Here is a 20,290-nt window from a genome sequence, read left to right on the forward strand (position 1 = left end):
TGTAATCTCCTTAATGATAGGAATTGCCTTGCTTTTGTCTTTGTATCTTCAATGTTTAGTATAGTTACCCAAATATAGTTATTTAATAATTGTGTTGATTGATTGATCAAAAAAAACTAGATGATCATTTGTTTGGTATATTGTTGAGGAAAGTCTTATTTAGGTTCACACTACATTAGATGGACTCTGAGGAAGATTCCTTTCAACTCTGAGATTCTGTGATTCTGTGAAATAAACTAGATGAAATCTATGTGCTGCATGTGATAGACATTTGACAAACTCATTTTCCTGAAGAATACCTGCTTATCCTTCATTGTATCTACCTTCTATATTCACTGAACTCCTAACAATCATAGCCTCTTGTGTTCATTTTTAGGTAAGTGGTACAGTAGTTCAGAATTCACTTAAAAGATCAACTTTGAACCAGAAGAATTTAGGGACAAAGTTTATTTGTATATTTCTGTGATTAGCAGAAGCTAAGGGAAAGAAAGATTAGAAGTAGCAACAGCAGTCATGAGATGGTACTCAGTAAGGTATAGGAACATGGCGGGGGGTGGGGGGGAGATGCTCCCCAAGAGCAGACTAGCTTCCTTAAAAAAGTAAAGCCATTCAGCTCATTAGCTGGACAAGAGTACAAAAAAATGAGATGGGGTTGTGTGTGTGTCAGTATTCATGTTACCATGGTCAGTATTGAGGGTACATATTAATTATAGAGTATATTTTTCTTTCCAATATTTCCTTTATTGTAAAAGCATGAATTGGTTTTAGGAAGAACTGAGTTAGATTTCTGTCCCAGAAATTTACTAATTTTGTGACTGTGGGTCAGTCACCCTCAGCTATAGTTTCTTCATTTGTAAAATAGAAATAATAATAGCACCAATCTCCCAAGGTTGTTGGTAGGATCAAATGAGATAAAATATGTACAATGCTTTGCAAATCTTAAGTTGCTGTATAAATGTTCAATTTATGAAAATGTTTTATTTATGAAAAATTTGTGAGAATTATATCCATTACCAATATTTTAATGGGCATGAACAAAAATGGAGTCAAAGGTCTTAGGTTAAAATTATGTCCTCAATGCTTATTACCTATAACTTTGGGTAAGTCACTTAAAACTGCTTGGATCTCAGTTTCCTCATCTGAAAAATGAGGGGGTTGAGATAGTTGATCTCTGCCATTCCTTTCAAGTTCCATACCCATGATCCTATGATCAGGGAAGTTCCCTAGTCAACTTGAGGTTGTAAGAAGGCAAGTCTTCATTTGGGACTTGATTGCAGCTCCCTTTGGAGGGAATGGTGGCATATTTCATCTAGAGGATTAAGTTCATCTCCTGTCTACTGGGGATGATTTGCCTGACTTGGGCTTGTTGTAGGTTCCTTTATGGTAGACATATAAAAGGGGCTGGATTGAAAGGTTGGTCTAATTACATATTCCTTGCTCCAACAGTAGGGAAATTATCTTTTTTAGCAAACCCAAGTTTATCTTCCTTTTCAGGGAATCAGAATTTCTTCCTTAGTATTCTCTAAGAAGGAACATTCATATGCATCCTAGAGGTGAAAGTGGGAAGTCTAGAGTCCTCACTATTGACTCCAAAATGTTTCTTTTCCAAGGGGAATATGAACTACAGGGTAGAACTAGGGGCCTCTGAAGATGGCACTCATCAAAAAGGAAGAATTGCATTGTTTTTTTATGGGTTACTGTGCATCCTTTATATGTTATGTTTTCTTCATTTTATGGAGTGGAATAAAGACTCTCTTAAATCTGAAATGACTTCAATGACTCTGTAAGAGTGAAACTATCAATTTTGCACAACTCTATCTCACTTAAATCCAACTCATGGGCAAGTGAAGATATCACCCATTGTGATAGCATTGGTTTTCTTCAAAACATGAAGGACAAACAACAACACCCTTATTACCATGGATGTTTGCATAGGAGTGGGGAAGCTTTTTTACTCACACCTATGAGTAGCTAGACATAAGCTATATTCCACTTGGATTCTGAGATTTTCTGCAACAAAATCCTGGAAAGGAAACAAACTTTTTGACAGGTTCCCCAAAGTGCATCCAGTCTAAAAAGCCTAGACTTCTGGAAACTAGAACAAATGCATCATACAAAAATTTTTCCATTGGTTGCAATGACATTAAATTATTTGACTTATTGTTAGTGACCAAAGCCAGTAACAAGTTCAAATAAAAGTTAAAAAAAGATGTTGCTTTTTTAATTTCATAAATGAATTTATATTGAACTTTGTTGCCCAGCAAGATGATAAAGATATGTTAATGTTCTTTTTAAATGAGTAGGTTGAAAAGCCAGTGCTGTGGCGGGGCAGCTAGGTGGCTCAGTGGATACAACACCAGCCCTGGAGTCAGGAGGACTTGAGTTCAAATATGGTCTCAGATAGTTAATACTTACTAGCTGTATGACTGGGCAAGTCACTTGACTCTATTGCCATACACACACACACACACACACACACAAAGAAAAGAAAGTCAATGCTGTGTATTGATATATTATCCTTCAACAATATGTCTCACAATATCAAGGAAGACTGCACTATCAGGACTTCCAATTTTATTATTGGAATTCTTAAGGTTTAGGTCAGATACTTTTTTTTTACACAAACTAAATGTTCTGTAAAGCACATTTTAAGAACTTCATGCTATTTTTATCCATCTGAATCAATTCATTCAACAGTGTACTAAACCTAACTCATTCTGGTTGCATTAATTTTTTAGTGTGAGCATGGAAACCAGCAAATACTACTAATTAGGGTTTATTGGAATTTATTATTTGATTGAATGTCCAGAATTAAGAAAATAATGGAGAAAAATCTTTATAAAACAGTTGGATTTTTTTAAAGTGTATTGTGAGCACATTTTGTGTGTGTGTGTGTGTGTGTGTGTGTGTGTGTGTGTGTGTGTGTGTGTATGGGGGTAGGAAGTTATTAAATATTTGCCAGCACACCCCTGAACTAATTGCTGTTCCACATTAATTGTGTCCTTCTTTCCTTTTTTCCCCCTGTGAAATTACACTTCAAAAAGATTAGTAACCTGATCCAAGGAATTTATGCAAATTTTTCTAATCAGAAAGTGTTTTTTGAGGGGGTAGTTGCTGATATTGATTTTTTTCCTCAGAGACTAAAAGGAAAGCAAAATAAAGATTGTTTTGATTTATAAAACATCATTCAATTTCAGTCTATTGTATTTCTCTTGGGAAAAAATGGTAAACCCATAATCCCCAAAGTAACATTCATCATCCTGATTGTAATAATCTTAAATTGACATCATAACTCTGTTCTGGAGTAGGTTATACTTAACAACATGTAACTTGATCACTAATGCTTAGTCATAACTGAGGATCATTTAAATTTAGTGAAATAATTGAATTTATATTTTTTATTGAATTACTTACAGAAATATACTATTGATTGTCATTATTTTCTAAAAGTGAACACTCTTCACATAGGAGTAGGGGAAGTACTCCTTTAGTTCTCAAAGGATATGTCAAAAGAACATAAACTCTGACAGTTTTGTTCATGCTTTAAGTATAAACTTAGTGATGCACCATATGTGTGGTGTTCAGTGGTAAGTCTAACTAATTTCAGGAGATAGTTTTATCACCAGGTAACATTATGTAACATTATGATTCCTTCAACTAAACCAACTACAAATCAGAGAGGTGATATCAATTTATGCTGCTGGAGAGAGTATATCCATTGGAAAAAAAATATGATTTCTTGAACTGTAACACTGATCTCCATTACACTTTGGAGGACCTTTCACTTTTCTGATTACCAATTAAATGAAACCTAGAAACTTTCTTGTTCTTCTTTGCATTAAAGTTCACAAGACTTCAAGACATGTCATATACATCTGAATTCATTGTGAGTCAAGAACCTTGCTTCTTATTCCAGGGGGTTATTCATCCCACCAGCTCTATTAACCTCTAAAAACCTGAACCAGACTTATGACTTCTAATACTATTGCTAGTTAGGCTTCTCTAATAGGAGACCTTCCATGGTTGAATCTCTTTGTGGATGATTTGTACTTGACTGCTTTTTCATTTCCAGTTCTGCTCCTTATAGGGCCTCATTATGTATCGCTACTTTCCATTGTTCATAGCAGGGATTGTGGGTCAACTTTATATTTCACTTTCTTAACTCAACTTCTCTTCCTGTCTGCTTTTCTATGGTCCTCCTCAGTTAATGTTGGTTACTTCCTTTCTACATGCCAATTTGTTTTAAGGTTTTTGCAAGGCAAATGGGGTTAATGTCTTGTCCAAGGCCACACATCTAGGTAATTATTAAATGCCTGAGGCCAAATTTGAACTCAGGTATTCCTGACTCCAGGGCTGCTGCTCTATCCACTGAGCCACCTAGCCACCCCCTCTACATGCCAATTTCTAAAGAAACTGGGCCTTGGAATGCTCATACCATTCTAAACCCAGCAGGAATATCTACTTAGAAAATTGTTAAGGGAACTGCAGTGTAACTTTTCTCTTCAACTACTTTTACAATTAACTCTAAATGTGATGATTTTGTGTGACTGTGTCAACATGATTTAGCATCCCCCCCTTGGCTCTTATGAAATATTGTGAACAAAATGTCATTCATCACTTCACAGTCATAAATAAGCATTTATCACTAGCCTGAATTTACTGACAACTGGGGTGGTGGATAATTGGTGTCACTAAACTGCTGCTTGACTGACATTTAAAATGGTGCTTTTCTTGCTAATTATCAAATATCTTTCAAGAATTGGTGCCTAAAGAAAAAAGAAGAAAAGTACAAATCATAACTTGTTTCTTCTATTAGGGAGTGTCTTGGAGTTAGTGCCAGTTACATGACTTATATTTTCATTTAAACTTTTCAGACTATTTTCCATATTGTACACAACACATCTCTCAATGCATCATGATTTATGAAATGATTGTGCCTTCTCATTTGTGTTGGATGACATTTTATGGTTTTTAAAAATTGTATTTTTATATTTTGCTTTCATGCAACAAATCAAGCAAATAATAAACACCCAAAAAAGCATTTTAAAAAAGTTATACTATCAACTATTAACAGAAAAGAGGCAAGTGAATCTTATAATTTTGGGAGGATGGCATTGTGCCAACATTGATTGTTGTGTTAGAATAGAATTCTATTGCCTTTGATAAATTGAATATGTATTCATGAAAGTATATTCTTCTTCAGTAAGTAACTTCAGTAAGTTATAAGTAAAAGCCTATATTATGTGAAAAACAGAATTTTCTAACATTAAAAATGTGTCTTTATGAAATGGTTTTGGTTTACTCTACCACATAACAGTCCTAAATAGTTACCCTTAGAGAAACTTCTACTCTAAAGGAGCCCAGGAGGAAGAGGAAATCATTGGTTTAAAGAGGGAAGAATACACACACACACACACACACACATATATATATGCATAGATATGTACATGTATGTTTATACATATACCCATATGAATATAATACACACATTCAACTGAGTATAGAAATCTATCTACTGAACAGGAAAATGGTAGGGCAAAGAGATAAGAGAAAAAGAAATTAAGACAGACAGTGGTCAGAAGCAAAACAAGATATCTGAGTAGGGAGAGGATAAAAAGAGAAGAATAAACAGAAGGAAATGAGATGGTGGGAAATAAGCAGTTAGCAATCAAAACTGTGAATGTGAGCAGGATAAGTTCACTTATAAAACAGAAGGGGATTACAAAATGGATTAAACAGTCCAACAATATCTTGTTTAAAAAAGACACACTTGAAACAGAAGGACTCATATACAGTTAAAAATAAGGAACTGAAGCAGAATCTATTTTGCTACAGATGAAGGAAAAAAAGGCAGGGATAGCAATCATGATCTCCAAGAAAGCAAAAGCAATGAACTTTAATTAAATGAAATCATCATAGAAACTATATTTTTCCAAAAAGGCACCATAAACAATGAAATAATATCAAAAAAAAATTACAGCTAGTTTCTCTGATAAAGACCATTTGCTCAAATCTATAGGGAACTGAGTCAAATCTATAAAAATAAGAGCCATTTCTTAATTGACAAATGGCCAAAGGATCTGAATAGACATTTTTCAGAAGAAATAAAAAATATCTATAGTCACATGAAAAATGTTCTAAATCATTATTGATTAGAGAAAGGCAAATTAAAACAACCCTGAGGAATCACTTCAAACCTATCAAAAATTACAGGGCTATAAGGTATTCAGGGAAGACTAGTACCTTTGGTGTGAAAGTTGACAAGGCCTTTTCAGGATTGTTTGCCACATTTGGTATCCACCTGGAACCTAACTCTTATCTGTGGCTCTAAGAAACTGTACCATGCACAGCAGTAAAACTATCTCAGTAGACCAACTAAACCAGGTTGAAGATAGTCAATGGTCCTTAAACCTTTTGGTGAGTCAGGGGAGTCTCTTCCCCAAACATGTGAAGACTTCCCTTCAACAAAATGGGCATATGTTAACAATTTGTTTCAATAGATCATGAAGGTGGTGGAAGTAGGCATTGTAGAGTGTTTAGAGCTCAGTCAGACAGTAAAGATGACAAGGTCATCCACCGAATCCCAAGTCATCAACAGTCTTGACTTTCATCTTGTCATTGGAATTCAGTGACTTTGGAAGGGAAAATGAGACTGACAACTTTGTTCAACTCTGCATCACTTGGATACAATTTATACATTAAGTTAAAAGACAGCATCCTTGCCATTCTTACTATTTTTTTTATCTTCCTCAAAATCCTGTGGCAACAAACAAGTGATGAAGCAGCAGGTGTAGAGCTGTAGTCACAACCCTGCATGCAGATAGCCCAGGCCACAGAGTCATCTTCTTATTAGACTGAAGCAGCAGTGGAATTTGGCAGCTCTTTGGGTTCCTGATAAGCCTTTTTAAATCACTTCCTACTGTGAGGAAAGCATTAGAAAAGGTGCTCTAATAATTGTCTAATTCATCTAATCTCACCCTGACCCTGCAGTTGAAACAAACCAAAAAATGATCAAAAGCTTTAGTAAAGATGATTCCACTTACTATTGACGTAAAGAATGTGACTGTAGATCTGTCCCTCCATGGCCCTTTATTGCATGTGATTTTTATTGCATTATGTTCTAAAAAGGAAGTGTTCATTCTTTCTGCCTTTCTGCATTTAATTATAATGTTTTTATGGCCTAGTACATGGTCAATTTTTGTGTAACTGGCATATACTGCAGAAAAAAAAGTATATTCCTTTCTATCCTCATTCAGTCTTCTTAAAAGGCCTATCATGTCTAGGTTTTCTAACATTCTATTTACTTCCTTAACTTCCTTCTTGTTTATTTTATGGTTAGATTTATCTAAATCTGAGAGAGGAGGTTGAGATCTTTCACCAGTAGAGTTTTGCTGTTTATGTCTTCCTGTAACTCATTGAGCTTCTCCTCTAAGAATCTGGATGCTATACCACTTGGTGCATACATATTTAGCATTGAAATTCCTTCATTGTCTCTGGTATCTTTTAAGAGGATATAGTTTCCTTCCTTATCTCCAACAATGTTCGTTGTCCTTTCTGGTCATATTGACCAGTCTGAGAATTGTGAGATGGTACCTCAGAGAAGCTTTAATTTGCAATATCCAGGGATTTATTGAAAAAAAAAGTACAAAAGAAGGTAGTTTATCCTCACCAGATCTAAAATTATACTATAAAGCATCAGTCATCAAAACTGTCTGTTATTGGCTAAGAAATGGAGTGGTGGATCAGTGGACTAGACAAGATGCAAAAGAGACAGCAGGAAACAATTACAGTAATCAGCCGTTTTATAAACCCAAAGAGTCCAGCTTCTGGGATAATAACTCTCTCTTCAATAAAAACTGTTGAGAAAATTAGAAGTTAGTATGGCAGAAACTTGGATTAGACCAACACCTCATACCCTATACCAAGATAAGATCAAAATGGATACAGGATTTAGACATAAAAGGAAATATTATAAGCAAACTAGAGGGGCGGCTAGGTAGCATAGTGGATAAAGCACCAGCCCTGGAGTCAGGAGTGCCTGGGTTCAAATCCGGTCTCAGACACTTAATAATTACCTAGCTGTGTGGCCTTGGGCAAGCCACTTAACCCCCGTTAGCCTTGCAAAAAAAAAAACCCTAAAAAAAATAAGCAAACTAAGAGGTCAAGGAATAGTTTAGTTATTATATCTATGGAAAGAGAAGCAATTTATGACCAAGAAAGAGATGGAGAACATCATTAAAAACAAATTAGATAATTTTGATTACATTAAATTTAAAACCTTTTGCACAAACAAAACCACTGTAACCTAGATCAAAATAATTGTAGTAAATTGAGAAACAATTTTTACAACTACTATTTCTGACAAAGGACTCATTTCTAAAATATATAGAGAACTGAAACAAATTTATAAAAAAAAGCAAGCCATTTCCCAATTGGCAAATGGTCAAAGGAACGGCAATTTACAGATGAAGAAATCAAAGTTATCCATAGTCATATGAAAAAATTACTCTGTATCATTACTGATTAGAGAAATGCAAATTGAAGTAGCTCTGAGGTACCATTTCATACCTATCAGATTGGTCAATATGACCAGAAATTATAATATTCAATGTTGGAAGAGATGTGGGAAATCTGGACACTAATACATTGTTGGTGGAACTGCAAACTCATCCAACCTTTCTTGAGAGCAATCTGGAATTAAGTCCAAAGGGCAATAAAAATGTGCCTTTGAAGAGATCATGCAAAAGGGTAAAAATATCACTTGTACAAAAATATTCATAGCAGTCTTGTTTGTGGTAGCAAAGAATTGGAAATCAAGTGAATGTCCATCAATATATGTATTTTATGGAACACTGTTATTCAATTAGAAACCAAGAAGACTGGGAATTCAGAGAAACCTAGAAAGATTTGCATTAACTGATGCTGAGTGAGATGAGTGGAACTAGAAGAACATTGTACACACTAACAGTAATATGGGGGTGATGATCAATGGACTTTCTCATTCCATCAATGGAATAATCTGGGTCAATTTTAGAGAACCTAAGAAGGAGAATACTATCTGTACCCAGAGGAAGAACTGTGAAGTTTAAACAAAGACCAAAGTCTATTACCTTCACTTTTTTTGTGTCTTGTGTACTACATAATTTTGCTATCTCTAATATTTTATTCTTTCCTCACAGATATGATTTCTCTTCTAACACATTCAGTTTCAATCAATGTATAGCATGGAAACAATGTAAAGATTTTCAGACTGCCTTCTGTGTTGGGATGGGGAGAGGGAAAGGACAGTTGAGGAAAAAATGTAAAATTCAAAAACCTTACAGAAAATGATAGGTAGAAAACATTATTGTATATAATTGGAAAACAAATAAAATACTAATTAGAAAGTGATACCATCGATAAATCAAGAGACCAAAAATATTCTATCTATCAGATCTATGGAAAAGGGATAAATTTATGACCAAAAAAGAATTAGAGCACATTATAAACTGCAAAATGAATGATTTTGACTATATTATATTAAAAATATTTTGCGCTAATAAAATCAATGCTGCCAAAATTAGAAGAAAAGCAATCTGTACAACCAGGAGTTCTGATAAAACTATAAAGTTCTGATAAAGTTCTCATTTCTGAAATATATACAGCATTGCATTAAATTTATAAGGCACACTATCTTCTCTTCTGTTTTCAATGACAATCTATAAAATGCCAATGTATGCCACAAGGATTTATTCATGAACTTATATTACATTTAGGTAAATGGAAGACAGTGTTGATGAGGTGGTTATGAGACAGGTAAGTCTTCAATTGAAATTGACCACTATTCTTGCTCTTTCTGACTCCATTCCCTGCCCCCTCCCTCCCCCCAAGGACTTCCTGCAATGTGTGATAGTCTATGCCTTCTCTGACACTAAAGTCACCCAGAATTACAAATCTATCCTCTTTTGGCACATTGATGATAAGGGTCTCCAGGTATTTGTAAAATTTTTCTTTGATCTTATTAGAATTGGTCAAGGTGGGAGCAAATACATTGATAAAGGTGGCATTGCACTTTGCTGGAAGTGACAATCGCATTGTCATGAGTCTGTTGTTCACTCCTTTTGGAACATATGCAAGCTTGTTAACCAGATTAGTTTTTTCTTTGAAAGATTTTATTTATTTTGAGTTTTACAATTTTTCCCCCTAATCTTGCTTCCCTCCCCCTACCTCCCACAGAAAGAAGCCTGTTAGTCTTACATTGTTTCCATAGTATAAATTAATCAAAGTTGAATGTGATGAGACAGAAATCATATCCTTAAGGAAAAAAAAGTATAAGATATAGCAAAATTACATAATAAGACAATTTTTTTTTAATTAAAGGTAATAGTCTTTGGTCTTTGTTCAAGCTCCATAGTGCTTTCTCTGGATACAGATGGTATTCTCCATTGCAGATATCCCCAAATTGTGCCCGATTGTTGCCCTATTGGTATGAGTAAATCCATTAAGTTTGATCATCACCCCAATCTTGCTGTTAGGGTGTACAGAGTTTTTCTGGTTCTGCTCATCTCTCTCAGCACCAGATTAGTTTGAATGCAAAACCTAAGCCAGCTTTATGGTGCTACCCATCACTACAACTACTCTAGTAAATGTGTATTCAGCTGCAACTTTGGTAAACAGAGCTACCATTTGAATGTAATATTGACAGAGTTCTCTTGCAATAAGAGCTATTCATCTATCAGGCCTACAGTCACATACTTTATGTCAATAGTAAGTGGAATCATCTTTACTAAAGCTTTTGATCATTTTTTGGTTTGTTTCAACTGCAGGGTCAGGGTGAGATTAGATGAATTAGACAATTATTAGAGCACCTTTTCTAATGCTTTCCTCACAGTAGGAAGTGATTTAAAAAGGCTTATCAGGAACCCAAAGAGCTGCCAAATTCCACTGCTGCTTCAGTCTAATAAGAAGATGACTCTGTGGCCTGGGCCATCTGCATGCAGGGTTGTGACTACAGCTCTACACCTGCTGCTTCATCACTTGTTTGTTGCCACAGGATTTTGAGGAAGATAAAAAAAATAGTAAGAATGGCAAGGATGCTGTCTTTTAACTTAATGTATAAATTGTATCCAAGTGATGCAGAGTTGAACAAAGTTGTCAGTCTCATTTTCTCTTCCAAAGTCACTGAATTCCAATGACAAGATGAAAGTCAAGACTGTTGATGACTTGGGATTCGGTGGATGACCTTGTCATCTTTACTGTCTGACTGAGCTCTAAACACTCTACAATGCCTACTTCCACCACCTTCATGATCTATTGAAACAAATTGTTAACATATGCCCATTTTGTTGAAGGGAAGTCTTCACATGTTTGGGGAAGAGACTCCCCTGACTCACCAAAAGGTTTAAGGACCATCGACTATCTTCAACCTGGTTTAGTTGGTCTACTGAGATAGTTTTACTGCTGTGCATGGTACAGTTTCTTAGAGCCACAGATAAGAGTTAGGTTCCAGGTGGATACCAAATGTGGCAAACAATCCTGAAAAGGCCTTGTCAACTTTCACACCAAAGGTACTAGTCTTCCCTGAATACCTTATAGCCCTGTAATTTTTGATAGGTTTGAAGTGATTCCTCAGGGTTGTTTTAATTTGCCTTTCTCTAATCAATAATGATTTAGAACATTTTTCATGTGACTATAGATATTTTTTATTTCTTCTGAAAAATGTCTATTCAGAGCCTTTGGCCATTTGTCAATTAAGAAATGGCTCTTATTTTTATAGATTTGACTCAGTTCCCTATAGATTTGAGCAAATGGTCTTTATCAGAGAAACTAGCTGTAATTTTTTTTTGATATTATTTCATTGTTTATGGTGCCTTTTTGGAAAAATATAGTTTCTATGATGATTTCATTTAATTAAAGTTCATTGCTTTTGCTTTCTTGGAGATCATGATTGCTATCCCTGCCTTTTTTTTCCTTCATCTGTAGCAAAATAGATTCTGCTTCAGTTCCTTATTTTTAACTGTATATGAGTCCTTCTGTTTCAAGTGTGTCTTTTTTAAACAAGATATTGTTGGACTGTTTAATCCATTTTGTAATCCCCTTCTGTTTTATAAGTGAACTTATCCTGCTCACATTCACAGTTTTGATTGCTAACTGCTTATTTCCCACCATCTCATTTCCTTCTGTTTATTCTTCTCTTTTTATCCTCTCCCTACTCAGATATCTTGTTTTGCTTCTGACCACTGTCTGTCTTAATTTCTTTTTCTCTTATCTCTTTGCCCTACCATTTTCCTGTTCAGTAGATAGATTTCTATACTCAATTGAATGTGTGTATTATATTTATATGGGTATATGTATAAACATACATGTAGATATCTATGTATCTATGTGTGTGTGTGTGTGTGTGTGTGTGTATTTTTCCCTCTTTAAACCAATGATTTCTCTTCCTCCTGGGCTCCTTTAGAGTAGAAGTTTCTCTAAGAGTAACTATTTAGGATATGATTTTTCTCTCTCATCACATTCAGTTTGGATCAATGTATACCATAGACACAATGTAAAGCCTGGCAAATTACCTTCTGTGAGGGGTGGGTGGGGGAAGGGAAATAAGATTAGGGGGAAAATTTTAAAACTCAAAATAAATGAAATCTTTATAATTAAAAAAAAATCTTTGAATATTCTTGAGATTTTTCCCCTCCATATAAATTTAGTTAAAATTTCTTATAACTCATTAAAGTAATTTTTTTGGAATATTTATTGGTAAGGCATTAAATAAGTAGATTAATTTAGGTGGAATAGTCATTTTTATTATATTGACTCAGTCTATCCATGAGCAGTTAATATTTGCCCAGCTATTTAGATCTGATTTTATTTGTGTGAAAAGTGCTTTATAGTTGTTTTCATAGAGTTTCTAAGTCTGCTTTGGCAGGTATTAGTTTTTTAATATTGTCTGAAGTTATCTTAAATGGAATTTCTCTTTCTAGCTCTTGCTGCTGTATCTTGCTAGCAATATATAGAAATGCTGAGGATTTATGAGGGTTTATTTTATATCCTGCGACTTTGCTAAAGCTGCTAATTGTTTCCTAGTAGTTTTTTAGATAATCTTTCAGAATTTTCTAGGTATACCATCATGTCATCTGCAAAGAGTTTTGCATATTGTTCTCTTGGCTTTATTCCCTTTGCCCAGCATCAGATCCTAGTCATTCCATGCTTTCCTTCCCAATTCTAATGCTTCAATTTCTTTTTCCTCTTTTATTGCCAAAGCTAACACTTTTAATACAATATTGAATAATAGTGGTGATAACAGGCATCTTTGATTCACCTCTGATCTTATTGCTAATCATTCTAAGGAACAATCCATTTATTCCTATGCTCTCTAGTGTTGGGAATGGATGCTATATTTTGTCAAAGGCTTTTTCAGCATCTATTGCAATAATCATATGATTTCTGTTAGTTTGTTATTGATATAGTCAATTATGCTAACAATTTTCCTAATACTGAACCAGCCTTTCATTCCTTGGATAAATCCTGCTTTGTCATAGTGTATTATCTTATTGATAACTTGCTGTAATCAATTTGATAGGATTTTATTTAAGATAAGTAACAGAGACATTGTCTCAAGTTCTAGTAGTTTATGATGACCTCATTAGACAAGGTGCTGAGCACCTTGTGATTAAAGTGAGTCAAAGTATAATGAGACACTTTAATAAATTAAAGTTAATACCCCTGCTTGAAGCTTACTTTTTCTTTATCTTCTTGGGTTTTATCCTTTAGGTTCATTCTCTTCAATTATATTCTACCCTCTAATTTTCCTTAGAGAAATCAAGTTCTAAAGAATTAGAACTGTTATATCTTCCATTTCAGGGAGCAACATTTATTTAAAACAATTTTGTTTTTTCAGTCCCCTTTTTCTTTTACTGGTTTTTTTATGTAACTCTTCAGTTGTGTATTTGGCAATTGAATTCTCTGTTCAGTTCTGGTCTTTGTGTGAGGAAATTCTGGAAGTCCTGTATTTCAGTGAACATCCATATTTTTCCCTGACAGTATTTGTTGAATTTTTCAGGGTAGTCAAGTCCTTAGGTCTCTGAAATATGCTATTCCAGTTCTTCCCATCCTTCAATGTTGATGCCAATAGATCCTGTGTTAGTCTGATTGTGTTCCTTTTATATTTGAATTATTTTCTTTTTGCTGCTTGCAATTCTCTCTCTTTTATTTGAGGATTCCGGAATTTGGCTATTACAGCCCTTGGAGTTTTTATCCTTGGGTCTCTTTATGGAGGAGCTCTGTGGATTCTTTCAATTGTTATCTAGTTCTAGTAGATTGGGACAGTTTTCCCTTATAATTTCCTGCATGATGTTTTCTAGGTTCTTTTGTTGGTCCAGGCTTTCCAATGATTCCTAGATTGTCTCTCCTGGATCTGTTTTCCAGGTCATTCATTTTCCCTAGAAGGTACTTCACATTTTCTTCAATTTTTTTCAGCCTTTTTATTTTGTTTGATGGAATGTTGTAGTCTTTTAGACTCATTAGTTTCTAACTGTTCAATTCTAAATTTTAGTATTTTATTTTCTTCAATTAACTTCTATGTTTTCTTTTCCAGATGGTTATTTTTACTTTTCATGGAGTTGTAATCCCAAGTTTCTTTGGCCAACTTGTCGCAATTTTCCTGCTTGACTTTCATTTCTTTTTCCATTTTCCTTCTTCCTCTCTTCTTTGGTTTTTAAATTCTTTTTTAAGTTCTTCAATGAGCTTTTTTTATTTGAATCCAATTTATAGACTGTTTTGATACTTCTCTTGTGAGTGATTTTCTGCTGCTTTCTTCTTCAGACATGGCATTGCTGTAATCTTTATCTGTGAAGTAGTTATGAGGTTGCATGTTAGGTGACAGAAAGGAGAGAAGATTGTGAGAGGAAAGAGTAAGATACAAAATAGTTTTGAGGAATGGTGGAATGAAAGGAGAGAGAGAGAGAGAGAGAGAGAGAGAGAGAGAGAGAGAGAATAGAATAAATGGGGATGGGGAAATAGAATGGAAGGAAATATAGTTAGTAATACTAACTAAAAAATATTGAGGGGCAGCTAGTTGGCGCAGTGGATAGAGCACTGGCCTTGGAGTCAGAAGTACCTGAGTTCAAATTTGGCCTCAGACACTTAATAATTTTTTTTTAGGTTTTTGCAAGGCAAATGGGGTTAAGTGGCTTGCCCAAGGCCACACAGCTAGGTAATTATTAAGTGTCTGAGACCAGATTTGAACCCAGGTACTCCTGACTCCAGGGCCAGTGCTTTATCCACTATGCCACCTAGCCGCCCCTCAGACACTTAATAATTATACAACTCATCTGTGGGACTCTGAAGAAGGCTTGACCTGACCACAGATAACTGAATCAGTTTATGATGTGACTTTCTATTTTCCTCTTTTTGCTTATGTAGACATCCCATTTGCACAACAAGTTGTTTTGTCAGGTAACCAAGCTGTAGTTGAATTGAGCCATTAATTAGAACTCCTTTAAAAATTGTAGTACATCATCTTATTCAAGTAAAATACTGTTTGGTTTGGAAAAAAGGTTACCACAAAAATAAGTCACTGTTTAAACTGGAACAGCAGTGAAGTCATCAGGCTCTGAATCTTTCACCCAAAATGGCAATGCCCATAACTAATCCATTTAAAAAAAACTAAAGTAATAATATTTACAAAAACTCTGTTCTCCTATAAATTTTTCCTCTCTCTATTACTGTCAAATTACAAAATTTTGTCTTATGAAAACAATTGAAATTTTCTAAGCCCCAAAGAGGCTATTCATAAATGAGTCTTTTGCCTTGACTTTTTTCAGAAAAGGATCGTCTTCAAGAATTTGTAAGGTTAAAGGAAAGTAGTATTTACTCTATGATATGTGGAAAACATAATTCTGAGTTCTAATTAACTCATCAACTGAGTCACTAAAGACAACACTTCTAGTTGGCAAAGGTAATTTTATTTTTATTTTTTAAAAGCCTTATTTGCATCAGTTTTTCAGGAATCTTAGTTTATCAATGGCTGCTTGTTTATTAGTGGCAGCTAGGTGGCACAGTGAATAAGAAATTGGATTTGGAATCAAGAATACTTGAATTCCAGACATTTAGACTAGACATATTACTGTGGGCAAGTCAGTTAACCTCAGTTTCCTCATCTGTACATGACATTATTGCTAATAATCTATAGTAGTACTTGTCTCCTGGTACTGTTGTGAGGGGATCAAATGAGTTCATATTTGTAACACTCTGCAAACCTTAAAATGCTTTATAAAAGGTTACTATTTTTATATAGTACATTGGAATGAGTGATGTCTTTGGAATCAAGGGCTTTGGGTTTGAATTCCAACTCTGCCATTTACTACATATGTTCCTTGTGAGGTTCCCTTAACATCACTGGACCTGTTTTCTTTTTTCTGAAAAATAAGGGGGTTGGACTAGACTTCCACCTATGTCCTTTCTAGCACTAATTCTAGTTTCTTTTTCAAACCTGATTGGGACAGAAACATTTGGCCTGTTCTGTATTTGGTGTGTTCTGTCATAATCACACCTCCTGTGACTAACCCCTTCCAGCAAGTAGGGGATGTGGGGTGGAGGTGGAATGACCTCAGTGAATGTACTTGGATGCTTGTTTAAAGGATTTAAGGATTATGGAAGTCTCCATATCATTTACTATAAATGCTTTTTTAAATTAAAAAAAATTCTTTTCGGTACTACTTTTCTCCCTCCCTCCATTCCTTCCCCATCCATTGAGAAGGCAAGAAATATGATACCCATTATGCATATGATGTCATGCAGAACATATCTCCATATTAGCCATGTTGTGAGAAAAAAGAGTAAAACTGAAGAGAAAAAATGACTTTATTCTATGCTTAGAGTCCCTCAATTTTCTGATAAGCTGCTTTTTAAAAAATTAACATAAATGATATATCCTGAAGACAGAGAATGAATGATGAAAGAAGATGAAATATACTTGACTCTTAGAAGAGAGGAAGGAACTAGGGGTGTAAAATGTTGCATATGCTGTCTGACACAATCCTATAAGATGCATCTAAAATACCACTCCAGAAAAAAGAACTTGCTTGATTCATTTTTTTTCTCTTTTGTATTTTAAGAGAAACTTTAAAGGTGAATGTATATTGTGGAAAGTTTGGTGCAAAAAAATATATTATTCATTTAAAAAAATAATGCATATGCTATATTGGATTGATCTCTGTCAGGGGATGGGTGAAGGAAGGGAGGGAAGGAAAAAATGTGAAACTCAAAAAACTGCTGTTGAAAGCTCTCTTTGCATGTAATTGGAAAAATTAATTAATTTTTAAAAAGAAACATCAAGTTTAAAAAAACAATTATAATCATTAGTATTGGCATGGAGCAGATGTGGCAGGACATTTCATCACTGTCAATGTTTAACGGCTAAATTCATTCTTTCCACCTCAGTCTTTTTTTTTTTTTTTTTGGTGGGATGGGGGAGGCAGGATATGATTGCCAGGAAAGGCAAGACAGACAAAATAAGGTACTTAGCTATATTATAAGAGCAAGGAGGATGAAAAACAAACATTTATCTTTTGAAAATTAGATTATTCTTTGAAAATATATAAATTGTGAATGTAAAGAAGAAAGTCACATTTTCATATCTAGACTACAAGTGATTTGATCTGAGACCCGAGAGTTGAAATGTCAGAAGTTGTAAAGATAATTCTTATTCCATAATGTATTGTCTTTATGCCAACTTCAGACTTGTTCCTGAGCTGGTAACTGTGACTACAACTGCTTAGAAATAGATTTTACTTGCTTGATCCAAGCCCAGGTAGATAAAAAATGTTGTACACATCAGCTACAATATTTGGTTTTTCCCTGGGAGTCCTGGCAAACAGTTCTGGGGAAGATCCAAAGTTCTTACTTTGTACTTCTTAAACTTGAAAGCTGAAGTAGAAAATTAACCTTATTCACCCAAGTGTGGTAGATTGTGCAAGCATGTGATTTCCTTAAGTCATAAGATTTCCTTGCTATATTGCTTTCTATCTGTCAATCTGACTATTTCTTCCTTGATTTTTCCTTAAAAAGAAGGACTTGCTGAATAAAAAATGATCTCTGAAATGAAAAGACTGTGTGTTCAGTTAAACTTATCTGATTCAATTTAATTTAATGTTGTTGTGTCATTTCAGTCTTGTCTGACTCTTCATGACTTCATTTGGGGTTTTCTTGGCAAAGATACTGGAGTAGTTTGCCATCTTCTTCTCCAGATCATTTTATAGGTGAGGAAACTAATAAGATTAAGTGACTTGTTCAGAGTCAAGCAGCTAGTAAATATTTGAGGTCAGAGTTGAACTTGTGAAGAGCAGTCTTCCTCACTACAGCCTGACCCATTTCCCAAAAGATAAGTGACCAAGTATATAAATAAATGGTTATCCAAAGACTTCCAAACTGATAATAACCATATATTGTTGGTGTAATGTTAATTTGGCTTAGTAGTGTGCAGTAAAAGAGTGTTTATTTTAGAAAGACCTGAACTAGAATTCTATGTGACCCTGGGCAAGACTCTTTAATTCTCAATGCAACTCTAGGGCAGCTCTCTCAGAGTATAAATTGCAGTACAGTCACTAATTTGATTTGTTAGAGAGAATTTGATCACCAGATAGGGTGAAAGGAAGACTTCAGAGGGAAGAAAGTAGAACCAGAAGAGCAAAATACATAATCTCTATGCAAACACAAATGAAGAGAATGCAAAAATTGAAGCCAATTCTGAATAATTATAATGCTTAAGCTTGGTCATAGAAAAGACATGATGAATATATTCCTTTTCTTCTTTTTTTTTTTCAGCAGAGAGTTGGGAGACTATGTATATACAATATTGCTTGGGGTATCAGCTATTTTTCTTTGTTACAAGGGAGGGTTCAATAGCCTACCTGCCTCAAGCCTGTCCCAATTCTAGCTCATCTTTCAAATAAAGTGACTTTCCAAAGTGCCAAAGTGATTTTCCCTATGTACATATCTGAACATGTCACTCTTCTATTCAACAAATTTGGCCACCAACTACCTCTAGGATAAAATACAAACTTCTCTTTTGGGAATTCAAATCCCTTTATGCCCTGAGTCCTGTATATCTTTTCAGGATGGCTTCATATTGTATATAACTCTAGTTGTTACACAAGTTACTTGAACAGAGGATTGATGTGATATCTGTGTTTTAAAATTGGTCATGGTTGTTGTCCTCTGTTCTCAAAGAGGATCAAAATGACATCACTATGTTAGAGTCAAGTTACAAGGAGACTGATAAGACCATTATAAGTTCAGAATGCTCTACCTAAGGTCAGGCATAAATAATTCACATGACCATTTGGGGTAGATTCTCTAAATTTGTACAACTCATATTGTGTTTGAGCTACTTCAGTTCTGCTTTACTTATACCGCACAGTGCTTTTTTTTTTTAATGAAGTATTGGACTATCCTCTGCCAGCATCTCCCATGTCATCCAACCAATTCCAAGGTTCTTCAGAGAGACTGAGAATGTCTTGAAACTGCTTTTTCTACCGTCATGTGAGTACTTGCTTTGTGTGTATTCTCCATAAAATAGTTTTTTAGGCAGTGGTTGGATTCGAACACATTAACAACTGGTTAATCTTCAGATCTTCAGAACCTTCCCAAGACATTTCAAATGTAAGCAATTCAGTTTTCTGGCAAGGTGCAGGCAGACTATTCTGGTTTTACAGTCATACAAGAATGAGGTCAGAACAATGGCTCCGTAGATGTTCAGTTTGGTAGTCAAGTTACCTCATCTTTCCCACACTTCCCTTCAGAGTTCCCCCAAAACTGAGCTAGCTCTGGCAATTCATGTGTCAACTTCATTATCATTGTGCACAACTTTGGAAAGTATACTGCCAAGGTAAGTGAACTTATCCACAGTATTTAAAACTTCTCCATTTGCTGTAACTGGTGATTCCACATATGGATGGTATGGTGCTGGCTGTTAGAACACCTGTGTTTTCTCCATTTGACAACTGTGCAGAAGATGATTTGGAGAAAGACTAGATTCAGGGAGGTCGAAGGCTATTGCAAAAGAACAGATAAAATATGTTTAAGGTCTGAATTAGGATAAACCTAGTATGAGTAGAGGAGACAGGTATGAGAAATGATTTGCAATTTGAATTGATACAACTGATTAGATGATTAGATATGAGGACTGAAGAGTCAAAAATAGCTCCTAGGTTCCAAAACTAGGTGAGTGGAAGAATAATGGTGCCTACAAAAGAAATGAAAAAAATAGAAGTCATACACCCAAGGAGAGTAGGTGATGCAATGGACAGAGTGCCAG

This window comes from Macrotis lagotis, chromosome 5, assembly GCF_037893015.1.
Source record: "Macrotis lagotis isolate mMagLag1 chromosome 5, bilby.v1.9.chrom.fasta, whole genome shotgun sequence".
Lineage (NCBI taxonomy): Eukaryota > Metazoa > Chordata > Mammalia > Peramelemorphia > Peramelidae > Macrotis > Macrotis lagotis.